Source organism: Schistocerca nitens, chromosome 7 (genome assembly GCF_023898315.1).
Source record: "Schistocerca nitens isolate TAMUIC-IGC-003100 chromosome 7, iqSchNite1.1, whole genome shotgun sequence".
NCBI classification, from domain to species: Eukaryota; Metazoa; Arthropoda; class Insecta; order Orthoptera; family Acrididae; genus Schistocerca; species Schistocerca nitens.
The window spans coordinates 482055112-482068221 of NC_064620.1; positions in this window are offsets into that span (position 1 = coordinate 482055112).

Here is a 13110-nt window from a genome sequence, read left to right on the forward strand (position 1 = left end):
TTAATGAAAGAAACATAATATAACCTTCTGTTATACATCATTACAAAGAGTATTTAAAAAGCTTTTTTTTCACTCAAAAACAAGTTCAGAGATGTTCAATATGGCCCCCTCCAGACACTCGAGCAATATCAACCCGATACTCCAACTCGTTCCACACTCTCCGTAGCATATCAGGCGTAACAATTTGGATAGCTGCTGTTATTTCTCGTTTCAAATCATCAATGGTGGCTGGGAGAGGTGGCCGAAACACCATATCCTTAACATACCCCCATAAGAAAAAATCGCAGGGGGTAAGATCAGGGCTTCTTGGAGGCCAGTGATGAAGTGCTCTGTCACGGGCTGCCTGGCCGCCGATCCATCGCCTCGGGTAGTTGACGTTCAGATAGTTACGGACAGATAAGTGCCAATGTGGTGGCGCTCCATCCTACAAATGTACAACTAAATGAAACTTTATAGTTCCCTTAATTCGCCGACAGATAGTGCTTAGCTCTGCCTTTTGTCGTTGCAGAGTTTTAAATTCCTAAAGTTGTGGTATTCTTTTTGAATCACTCTGTACTGTGTTAGATGAGAAGGAGAGCATTATATGCTTTCCGTCTGGTCACCTAAGAAGCACGCGGTAGTGCTGGAGTTTTGCCAAACATTATTTCATTCTTTTTAAAAATTAAATGTCATTCGAAGATATATTGTTTCTTTGCTCGTCTCTTTTTACATCTGAGCTGCAACTGCTTATACCATTGGAGGTTAGCTGGACAGCTGGCTGGCCAGTGCTGTCGAAGTTTAACGAGCCGGTAAAGCTGTTGTCCCGCTTTATCTCTCAGTCTACGTACTTGTAACGCAGCATGAAACGTATCCTTACGATAATACCTGACTGCACTGGTGACAGCTTGACCTCCGCTCCATGTGAAACGAAATGCAAAGAATACATGACGTAATGTTTACATAAACTTTATTCTTATGATGAACAGAGTATAATACGCAGCACAGCGTGACAAAATAGTTCAAATGGCTGTAAGCGCTATGGGCCTTAACATCTAAGGTCATCAGTCCCTAAGACTTAGGACTTTGTAAACCTAACTAACCTAAGGACATCACACTCATCCATGACCGAGGCAGGATTCGAGCCTGCGACCGTAGCAGTAGCGCGGTTCCGGACTGAAGCGCCTAGAACCGCTCGGTCACAAAGGCCGGCTACAGCCTGACTTTTCGTTATGTATTGCAGTGTGACATTTCTCCGGCTGGCACAACTCTCTTTAGTTCGGCAGATCGTGGTGTCAGGGCTGTTTACGCTGTTTGTTTGTGTAGCGAAGGACGTTCACAGGTCCAGTGGCTGTTAGCGCAAAAAGAGGCAGTCTAGTCATCCATTGTCACAACCCTTCAAAAACTGGGCAGGTGTCAGTGTAGGACTCGCGCAGTAAGGTTTCCGTACAAACTTAACACTGTATAGAGACAGTTCATCCATCCTGGGAATTCAGGATCTCGACGATTTTTGCGTATTATCGACTTTATACTGGCAAGACACCGGTCGCACAGATTATAAATTAACAAGTTTCTGATTTTCTTCATTTACTTTTAGTGTGAAACCTTTCTTCTCTCCAAGTATCAAGGTTTTTCATCAAACAAGGAGAAGTACGAGGGTCGTTCAATAAGTAATGCCCCACACATTCTTTAAAACGCCATTAATATACGAGGGGCGTTCAGAAAGTAAGCTCCGATCGGTCGCGAAATGGAAACGACTATGAAAATCCGATAAAGCTTTGCACAGATGTGTTGGGTAGTGTCTCTAGTATAACTCCAGTTAGCATCACGTCACTCTTCTCATTTCTGAGCTCGCAGTGAGTGCGTAAAGATGTCTAGAAAATAGTGTCTGCCGCCAAGTAAGAGGGCCTGGTGAGAAATTTCGCCTGAAGCTATGCAGCTAACATTACATAACTGTCGTGCTGTTTCTTCTTCAAGACAATTCTCAGCCGCATTCTGCAGGGGCAATGAAGATGCTCCTGCATCGTTTTCAAATGGAAATGTGAGATTACGCACAATACAGTCGGCAATTGTCTCCCCCTGAGTTTCATCTCTGGTCACATGAACCGCTGTCTTTGAAGACAACATTTTGACACAGACAGCGAGGTGTAGGCCAGCGTGGAGAATTGGCGGAAAGCACTGGCGGCTGCCTTCTATGATGAGGCTATTGAAAAGTTGGTACAACGCTATGACAAAAGTCTAAGTCAGAACGGCGACTACGTAGAGAAGTAGCTGAAAGGTGTAGCTAATTGTTACAAGTAAAACATTTCTGATGTTCACTGTGGTTTCAATTTGGCAATCAATCGGAGCTTACTTTCTGAACAGGCCTCGTACGTTTGATGTTTGTTCTGTGCTCCGGTGAAGTTTCGAACCGTTCTGCCAGACGGCAGAGCCGTAATACAGCGTCAAAATGGCATCTACATACGACTCACGTTAAACGCAGTGTGATGTTATTGAATTCTCGTGTGCAGGAAAAGAAACCTTGGTGAACATCCATAAACGTTTTTGTGCAGTATATGGCGATGCTGCAGTAGATGCGAGTACAGTTGGGCGTTGGGTAAAGAAAGTTACAGTCTCAGGAAATGATCAGCCACGCTCGGGACGTCCTGTCACAGCCACTGCCCCAGACATGCTGAATCTTGCGGATGCCATTATTCGTGCCTAACGGCGCATCACAACTCCACAGTTGGCTCTACAGTTGTCGGCCAACATTGGAAGCGCGTCTGCAATGATCGAGACTCTCGGATATTCAAAGACGTGCTCACGATGGGTTCTACGAATGCTCATAGCGGACCACAAGATCAAACAAAGGCCATTTCATCTGAATTGTTGGAGCGTTTTGAAAGCGACGCAGAGGCCTGTCTGTCACGGTTCGTTATGGGGGACGAAAGCTGGGTGCGCCGGAAACACAAAGGCAGCCCACGGAGGGGCATCATCCTCATTCACCACAAAAGATGAAATTGAAGACAACCCCCTCTGCCAGAAAAGTCATGGTGACAGTCTTCTGGGACTGTGATGGCGTCATTCTCGTGGATGTGATGCCAAGAGGGTGAACCATCAATTCAGAGGCATACTTGAAGACCCTGGATAAACTCAAGAACCGTTTCCGATGTGTCCGATCGGACAATAGTCCAGCAGTAATCTTGCTCCAACACGATAATGTACGCCCACACACAAGTCTGAGTACCCGGAAACACATCTGGAAATTGGCTTAGACATCGTTGCCTCATCCACCCTACAGTCCAGACCTGGCACCCTCGGACTCCCATCTCTTTGGGCCGCTTAGAGATTCTCTACGGGGAACACACTTTGAAGATGACGAGAGTGTCAATCATGCAGTGAAAACATGGATATGCGTACAGGAGAAGAGCTTTTAGCAGCTGTGAGTACATGCTGTTCCACAACGGCCATAGAACGTGATGGAGAAAAAAAAAATAGGACAAGGACAAGACATGGCGATGTATATTGTCAACAAATTCTGACTCTTAAGAATAAATATGTTGTGAGAAAAAAAATGTGAACGATCCTCGTACCTATACATTTTAAAGTGAGAGTTTGCGAGTATCAAAATGTGTGGTGTAACTGGCCGTATCTTTTGATCGCATTGACATAGAAGCGTAACATGTTTGCAGCACCAAAGGACTATAGACCTCACAGTCTGTGACATAAATTTCAAATTCATACGTTTTACTGTTCCTGAGATAAAGGTGTCTTAACAGATGGGTAGACAGACAGACAATATGATAATAAATGACAATTTTTTTCGTGTTACATAATTACAAATTAACAACTCTCGCGTTCCAGAATGAGATTTTCACTCTGCAGCGGAGTGTGCGCTGATATGAAACTTCTTGGCAGATTAAAACTGTGTGCCGGACCGAGACTCGAACTCGGAACCTTTGCCTTTCGCGGGCAAGTGCTCTACTATCTGAGCTACCCAAGCACAACTCATGCTCCGACCTCACAGCTCTACTTCTGCCAGTACCTCGTCTCCTACCTTCCAAACTTAACAGAGGCTCTTCGCAGGAGCTCTTTATTATACCGCCAAGGTGTCATAGACCTTCGTATGCGACATCAATTTCAGCTTGGATGTCTCTACGCGCTCCTGAGGCAAAAGCCTGTTAACAGGAGCACTGGCATACAGACTGACTGATTACTTTTATTTTTATTTCTGGTGTCGCGTAAGTATAAATTAACAATTTTCGGATATTTTCATTTGGTTGTAGTGTGAAACATTGTTTCTTGTCAAATTTCATGATTATAGGTCGGCGGCAAGTATTCTGTACGTTTTGATGAACGTATTTCCGAATATGAAAGAATGTGACAGAAATAGCCGCATCTTTCGTCTGTATTGACGTACATGCTTCACGTTTTTATGTCACTAAGTGTCCGTTGGTCTTAATATTTTACATAAATGTCAAATTACTATATCTATCTGTTCCTGAGAAAAAAGGTTTGAACAGTCGAAGAGACGGACAGGTAGACAGAGACGAACTACAAATTGATCCTATAAACTGTTCCGTTTCTACCGTTTGAGATACAGGACCCTAAAAATGAACAAGAATGACAGAATAAAGTGAGGGGAATTCTCAATACGTATTATGCTGTTCTATAAGTGATGGGTACTGCAAATTTGCTATAAAACGATACCACAATACCATGCAGAAAGAATTTAAAGATTTAGTTGAGCAAAGAAGTGCAATTATCGACAAATGGGATTCATTGTTCTGTACATCAAGATGCACTTTCTACTAAATTTGCAGCCATGCATCTCGTGAAGAAATTGGTGGTAAGAATAGTAACATTTCTGAAGTCCAGTATCAATTGCTACAGTTTTCGATGGGATTGAACCACATAGTATGGAGTACGTTCGTTAAATCAAGGGACAGACCTGGAGCGACTTTTCGATTTAATACTTGCTATTGTTGAATTTAAAAGGAAAAAGGAGTGCAGGAACGAAAGTAAGAACATCCGGAATGGATTGCAGACCCCGCATTCGAAGTGGACTTGACTGCACACTGCCCACAGTAAGACAATGCAAGCAGAAGAACAATGTACATGTTGGGCACACATCTAAAAAGAAAAATCAAACACATTCTTACAAACACAGTCCAGTTGCCTAAGTTCATGTCCGTTAAAGTAAATGCGAGGTTTAAAGAATTCGTTGCGGTCTTGAAAGACTTACAAGGACAGTTACCCAAACGTTTTGAGGGCACTGACAGTCTTGCATCTGTATTCGAGCGGTTTTTCAGACCATTTCCCATTTCAGCTGAAAGTCCTCTGTCTGTGTGCAGATGCAACTGATAAACCTGCACGGTGATTCCCTTTTCAATGACAAATTCTTTCACGATAAAAATGTCCGGGATGTCTACGAGTACATTCCTTTACTCAGGTAGTTTCCACTTATCCATAATGCGGTTTCAAAATTGGTGCAGTATTTCGATCGACATATTTGTATGAAAGACCTTTTCTCATTATGAAACTAATTAAGTCACGATTACATGGCAACCTGACTGTCAAAACCTGTGAAATTGTCTACAGCTGTCCCTATGCTAACAAATATGTCCTCAGCGAGCCAAAAATAATTAAATGATACTGAAAATTTGTTTGAGTACATGTTGTTCAGAATTGTGAAACATAAATCCAAATCGTATGCAGTGAGACTGCGCTGCCATTTAAATATGACACGTTTGCAGTTACCCCCTCTTCCCCTTTCCTGCCCTCAGAGAGCGTGAGGTGGCGCTGGGGGAAGTATTTGGCGGAGCTGAGCGCTTTGGCGCTCGTGTCAGGGAACTGCTCCCGAGCCGGAGTTTTGCCCGCCCATGGCTTACACGCTACGGTTCCCTGAGAGGCACAGTCGCTGAGCAGTCCGGGTAACCAGCGGTATTGTGAGAGCGGCGTTGCTGGCTTGTAATGTGAACTCACATTGTTAAAATCCTCTGCTTTCGCAGGACGAATGTAGTGAGTGAAACCTTCCCGTCTCCTCTATATCTCTTTTGTTACGCAACCTTCCCTTCTACAATAACCTATGAAACCTTCCCTTAGGATTTCTATCTCTTGCTTAATAATAACAAATGGAATCTTCCCTTTGAAATTAATTCAAAAAAATGGCTCTGAGCACTATGGGACTCAACTGCTGTGGTCATCAGTCCCCTAGAACTTAGAACTACTTAAACCTAACTAACCTAAGGACATCACACACATCCATGCCCGAGGCAGGATTAGAACCTGCGACCGTAGCAGTCGCACGGCTCCGGACTGCGCGCCTAGAACCGAAATTAATTCTCTTTCTCAATAATAATAAGTGCAATCTTCGCATACAAATTTAAATGATGCTTATTAAAAGTGATTTGCTGATTATTTCGACGAAACATGGAATGTGTCGTCGTCGTGGCCCTCAGTCGTTACCTGCAATAACCCAAACCTGTTCCTTACCTTTTTTACTGTCACTGGATCGCCATCTGACTGCTACATCGAACTGCGACATGAATGTACTAACTCTATTTTACTATACTCTATTAACTGCTAGTGGGCTTTCATAATAAGTGGCTGTATTTGTTACCAAAGCTGACGTTATTCTTTAATAGCAAAGCTGACGCTATTCTTTAATTAATTTGACTGAAGTTACATAATTCATAGTTAAACTTTTTCTTGACATCAATAAAATTTTGCCAAGTTTTACGTTGATGGTTTTTGGGATGGATTATAATCAGTAAAGCAACACTGCTGGCAAAAATTAATTATACTCTGAAAACAATTCTTCAAAAATTTACTGTTGGTAATGAAATGATTTGACAGACGTTCAAGTGGGACTTATTTTTTACAATAATCTTACAACTAGCATTGCGCAAACATACCTTCAGTAGTCTGGAGTTTCCCCCCCCCCCCCCCAAAAAAAAATCAATAATATTAGTTACTCTTATGATAATAGTTAACTGATGTCACTGTGAAAGACGTCGTCGTCTCCTGACCTTCATTGCTTACATATTCCGCCCTCACAGTCATATTCTGCACATCAAGACACTTCATTCGAACCCAAACTCGATAAGATGAAAATGTTGTATGAATTCATGTGAACGATATGCAAATAACATGTAAGCACGCTGTGGTTGAAATACTCGAGGCTGGCATACACACTCACATTCAAGACACGACGGTCACAAAAGCTTTTAGTTTGGGAGAGGCGAACACCGCACGCCAGGACGCCGGACCCTTCAGAGGTTTTCACAGGGAGCTATCTACGTCGGCCGGCGGCCGCCCGTGGAGCGGACAGCATGTGCCCGAGTGAAAGGGGGAACGAACCCCTTGTTGGGCTTAAAAGAAAACTCCGCTACATTGTGTGGGAGCGCCCAACCTACGCATTCTTTACAAATACAGCACGCAGTTTCAGAGATTTTCACAGGGAGACAGCAAACGCCAAACACCGATGTTACAGATTTCCGGATTGGTCGCCTTAAACGAAACGTCATTCTCCCGTTTTAGAAGAGCAATGCTGATTGGCAGACGATATTCCTGACATCTTGAGCTGAAGGAGTAATGGAAGAGACCAAAAGATATACCCCTTCACGTCTGGCGTGGAGAGGGGCCATTCCGTTGTCACTCTTGGAGCAAGAACACATAACCAGAGCGTGCTTGCTCGTATGTGTTCTCAAAGGGCGAGGAACAAGTCTCTCCTCAGTACTTCACTGGGAGAGCATCTCTGTTGAGAGCGAATCGAAGTGCGACTCTATATTGAGTCCTTGCGATTAAGTGTTGTTCACTGTGTTGGCCGCCACATCTATGGTGCGGTGTGAATGGACAGAGTTATAGTTAAACGCCCGCGAGCGAATTTTTGAGTAGCATGGCGGTGGACTGGTTATCTGACCGGTGTACCACGCCAGTAGTTAGACTCGGGGCGAATAGGAGTCCTGGACTTCATCAAGGCGTAGGGAGAGTTTGATTGGCAAAGGTCAATCCAGATAGAACAAGAGTTATCTTATTTGTAGGCAGTGAGTGGCGCAGACAGCAGTCATCGCAGCTTACGGCATTGTGCGCTACAGTATTGTGCACTACAGCTCTTGCGAGCCCCATATTTCCTCCACAACAGTACACTTCACTGCATTTCACACGTGACAGCCTCGACTGTAACTAGCAACGCTCTAACGGATAATTATTCAAGTTCAGTAGGCGTGGCTCTCAGCCACTCTGCCAAGTCAATAACAATCTTAAACTTTGTATAGAAATTTCATTAGCGAATCCTATCCTTGAGGGGTAACTTCACATTCCGAAAAGAACCCGGAAATAACTTAAGTTCATAACTAAAAGTGCCATTGTGATTTCTCAGAATTTTTGCCAAATAAATAATAATTTTCGTTAGTTTCATGTTTTTCTTACACTAACTAGCACTACTCCAGTACACAAGTATCCCACTAGTTACGTAAGAAATTTTGTGAATTTTTGTGTCATTTCCTTACAGCAGACAACTCCAGAAGATATTTATTGCTGAAAGTTTTCCAGGAATTTCTCTTTAGAACGTTAGGAGTGTCTGTCTCACTTCAGTAGTAGTGTGGTGGTGGAAACTGCATCTTGCAGGAGCCACAGGGTAAAGGGTACATCTCAGATTAATCCGTTGTGCAGAATGACAGAATAGCACCCACACGCTCACAACTGTACATCCGTTTATAATCTCCTGTAAATCATAGCTGGTGGCTGGCAGGCACACCGCTCCTCTCAACCTCTCGCTTCAGACCTGCTACCGACTTGCTTCACATCTCGCTTACTACTGACATCCTACGAACGCTAAAGTGTGGCCTCTCCCGCCAACAATGCTTTCTGGTGCAGACAGTCCCTGCTACCATTACAAAATGTATGAATGTGCGGTCTTTCCCGCTCTTTTATTAAAATGTATCCATACGCGGTCTCTCCCGTCCTTTTTAAAGTTATGTCAATGTGCGGTCTCTCCCGCCAACAATACTTTGGTGCAGATACTCCCTGCTACCACAATTATTTCCAAAATGACAAATATTAACTATTCCTACTTCATCCTATTAATAAAATATAAACATCTTTCATAAATTGTGGTTTGACAATAGACAATATAAATATACACGTTTTACATATCCTCACTAGCTGTGCCCTTTTGAAGCAGGCGTATAACCCAGCGTAACCCAACTGAGAGGCTGCGTGTATACCTGTGGCTCTCACACATCTCCAGCTCCTTACAGTCCTTCATCTAGCGAATAATTCAACCATTTATACCTGTGATGTCTGTCTTCGTAGTTCAGTGGTTAGCACGTCTGACCACTATGTAGAGGACCAGGTATCGACTCCCGGTACTGTCAGGGATTTTTCGCTTGTGGGAAGACAGGAACAGAGTGCACTCAGCTTCATGATGCCAAATGAGAAGCAACTAGAGTGAGAAGCGTCGGCTCCATGCTGAAGGAAGACAATGGCCAGAGGACGGTGAGCTGACCTACGACGCTCCATGCCGCATGCTGTAACTCCACTGACATAGGATAATATGGCGGTCGGTCGGGCCTGAGTGGCCCATCATCGCAGAACACAAAGCTTTGCTTTCTTCCCCAGTTGTGATGACTGAAGTACACTCTGAAATCATGATGGAGTAGGTTCAATGGGAACTCAGTCACACACAGATATATTAATTCATATGTGTGTGTGTGTGTGTGTGTGTGTGTGTGTGTGTGTATGGATTCAGATACAGAGATTGAAAGGAATACTGTAGGTATTCCATTTTAGTTGTTTCATTTTCACACTTACATTTACGTCTTGTTTTTAGTCAAAGAATTCAATAGGGCTATGTTCTGAAGTAGTGTTTTGATTCTCCACCAGACAAGGCCACAGGCTTAATCAAAGTCTTAATACAACGCACACATGTCGCATTAAGAAGTATACAGGGTGGTCCATTGATCGTGACCGGGCCAAATATCTCACGAAATAAGCGTCAAACGAAAAAACTACAAATAACGAAACTTGTCTAGCTTGAAGGGGGAAACCAGATGGCGCTATGGTTGGCCCGCTAGATGGCGCTACCATAGGTCAAAAGGATATCAACTGCGTTTTTTAAAATAGGAACCCCAATTTTTTATTACATACTCGTGTAGTACGTAAGGAAATATGAATGTTTTAGTTGGACCACTTTTTTCGCTTTGTGATAGATGGCGTTGTAATAGTTACTAACCTTGGCTCAAAATTTTAGACGAACAGTTGGTAACAGGTAGGTTTTTTTTTTTAATTGAAATACAGAACGTAGGTACGTTTGAACATTTTATTTCGGTTGTTCCAATGTGATACATGTACCTTTGTGAGAACGCATGCTGTTACAGCGTGATTACCTGTAAATACTACATTAATGCAAAAAATGCTCAAAATGATGTCCGTCAACCTCAATGCATTTGGAAATGTAACGACATTCCTCTAAAAAGCGAGTAGTTCGCCTTCCGTAATGTTCGCACATGCATTGACAATGCGCTAACGCCTGCTGTCAGGCGTTGTCGGTGGATCACGAGAGCAAATATCCTTCAACTTTCCCGCAGAAAGAAATCCGGGCCGTCAGATCCGGTGAACGTGCGGGCCATGTGCTTCGACGACCAATCCACCTGTCATGAAATATGCTATTCAGTACTGCTTCAACCGCACGCGAGCTATGTGCCGGACATCCATCACGTTGGAAGTACATTGCCATTTTGTCACGCAGTGAAACATCTTGTAGTGACATCGGTAGAACATTACGTAGGAAATCAGCATACATTGCACCATTTAGATTGCCATCGATAAAATGGGGCCCAATTATCCTTCCTCCCTTAATGCCGCACCATACTTTAACCCGCCAAGGTCACTGATGTTCCACTTGCCGCAGCCATCGTGGATTTTCCGTTGCCTAATAGTGCATATTATGCCGGTTTACGTTACCGCTGTTGGTGGATGACGCTTCGTCGTTAATTCGAACGCGTGCAAAAAATCTGACATCGTCCCGTAATTTCTCTTGTGCCCAGTGGCAAAACTGTACACGACGTTCAAAGTGGTCACCATGCAATTCCTGGTGCATAGAAATATGATACGGGTGCAATCGATGTTGATGTAGCACTCTCAACACCGAAGTTTTTGAGATTCCCGACTCTCGTGCAATTTGTCCGCTACTGATGTGCGGATTAGCCGCGTTAGCAGCTAAAACTTGGGCATCATCATTCATTGCAGGTCGTTTTTGACGTTTCACATGTGGCTGGACACTTCCTGTTTCCTTAATTGACGTAACTATCCGGCGAACGATCCGGACACTTGGATGATGTCGTCCAGGATACCGAGCAGCATACATAGCACACGCCCGTTGGGCATTTTGATCACAACAGCCATACATCGACCTTTTCCGCAATTGGCAAACGGTCCATTTTAACAAGAGTAATGTATCACGAAGCAAATACCGTCCGAACTGGCGGAATGTTACTTGATACCACGTTCTTATACGTTTGTGACTATTACAGCGCCATTTATCACAAAGCGAAGAAAGTGGTCCAACTAAAACATTCATATATCTTTACGTACTACACGAATATGTAATAAAAATGGGAGTTCCTATTTTTAAAAAACGCAGTTGATATCCGTCTGACCTATGGCAGCGCCATCTAGCGGGCCAACCATAGCGCCATCTGGTTTCCCCCTTCAACCTAGATGAGTTTCGTTCTTTGTAGTTTTTCCGTTTGATGCATATTTCATGAGTTATTTGGCCCGGTCACTATGAATGGACCACCCTGTATATCCACCTGATGGTGGAAGTTTAAACCTTAGGAACGAGTTGTGGATATAAATCAACAGTGACAAGTAAGTGTCCCTCTTGATAAGTATGGAAGTGTGATTACGCATGTCAATCACATCGCGATTACGGGCAGCATGGGGTTCACGCCTGAGCCTCAGGACGTGCGCTAGCAGCGCATGTCGGGTGTTTCAAGCGTCAACTTCGCGTCTCAATATCTCGGGATGTAATGGGAATATTGCGATGCAATCAATGCCATTGTGTATGTGCTTTGTGATGCTATGGATTGCTGAAGAAAAAATATAGGAGGTCCATTTAAAAAAACACAAGTTTGTGTTAAAAAACACATATGCTTTCGTTTTAGAATGTTTCCAAAAATGTACATTCATGGGCCCCAGCCCTACATTGATACCGGTGAAAGCTGTTATTGTTCCAGAGATATTTTGGGTGGACGAGATAGCTGGGACACCCTGTATACAGGTCGTTGCACTTGAAAATGATCAATCAGGCCTAAATTGATAGGCTGTGTAAAACTATTCTAAAAACTTCGCCATAAGCTAATTAACAGTTGAGGTGTAGAGAGCGATACTTTTTTAAATAAGTTCACGGTTATGGGTACACCGAGTGAACAAAAAAGTTTAGTGTATGGGACCAGAAGAAGTGGAGCTTTTCTTGCCTCGCGCACGAGCCATACTGTCCTTGTTACTGGCCAACCCGTTTCCTAACCATCAATGGAGACGTAGACAGCAAAAGCACGACTTGTTACTGCTGACTTATTTATTTATTTGTCTATTTGTATTGTATGGATGCTGTCAAGATAATTGTACACATATATACTAATTTATGTATTATTGCTTTTGGTATCACGTTGCCGTTATCGCAAACACGTGGTGACGTTGCAGTAAACAAGTACAGTGATGACTAACGAAAACACATCACATTGTGAGTGATAAGGCAGCTGTGTATATGCTATCAAGTGACTCACGATAGAAAATCAACAATAATTTGACCGAGGCGCCCTTACTCTCAGGTGGAATAATATTGGGGCCGCTGGGTGTTGTGTGCTGTCCTTAGGTTAGTTAGGTTTAAGTAGTTCTAAGTTCTAGGGGACTTATGACCACAGCAGTTGAGTCCCATAGTGCTCAGAGCCATTTGAACCATTTTGAACCAATATTGGGGCCGACTAACACAAGTTCAAAGATGTAGATGCGCTGCTGCAAAAATTAGTATACCCTCTTAAAGGTTTCCAGTTCACTCAAGATTTATTGTTGCAACAGTGCATATGGAGGGCATGAAATAATTATATTTATAGATCAGTAGCACAAGCACTTCTGAGGTACCAAGTATCA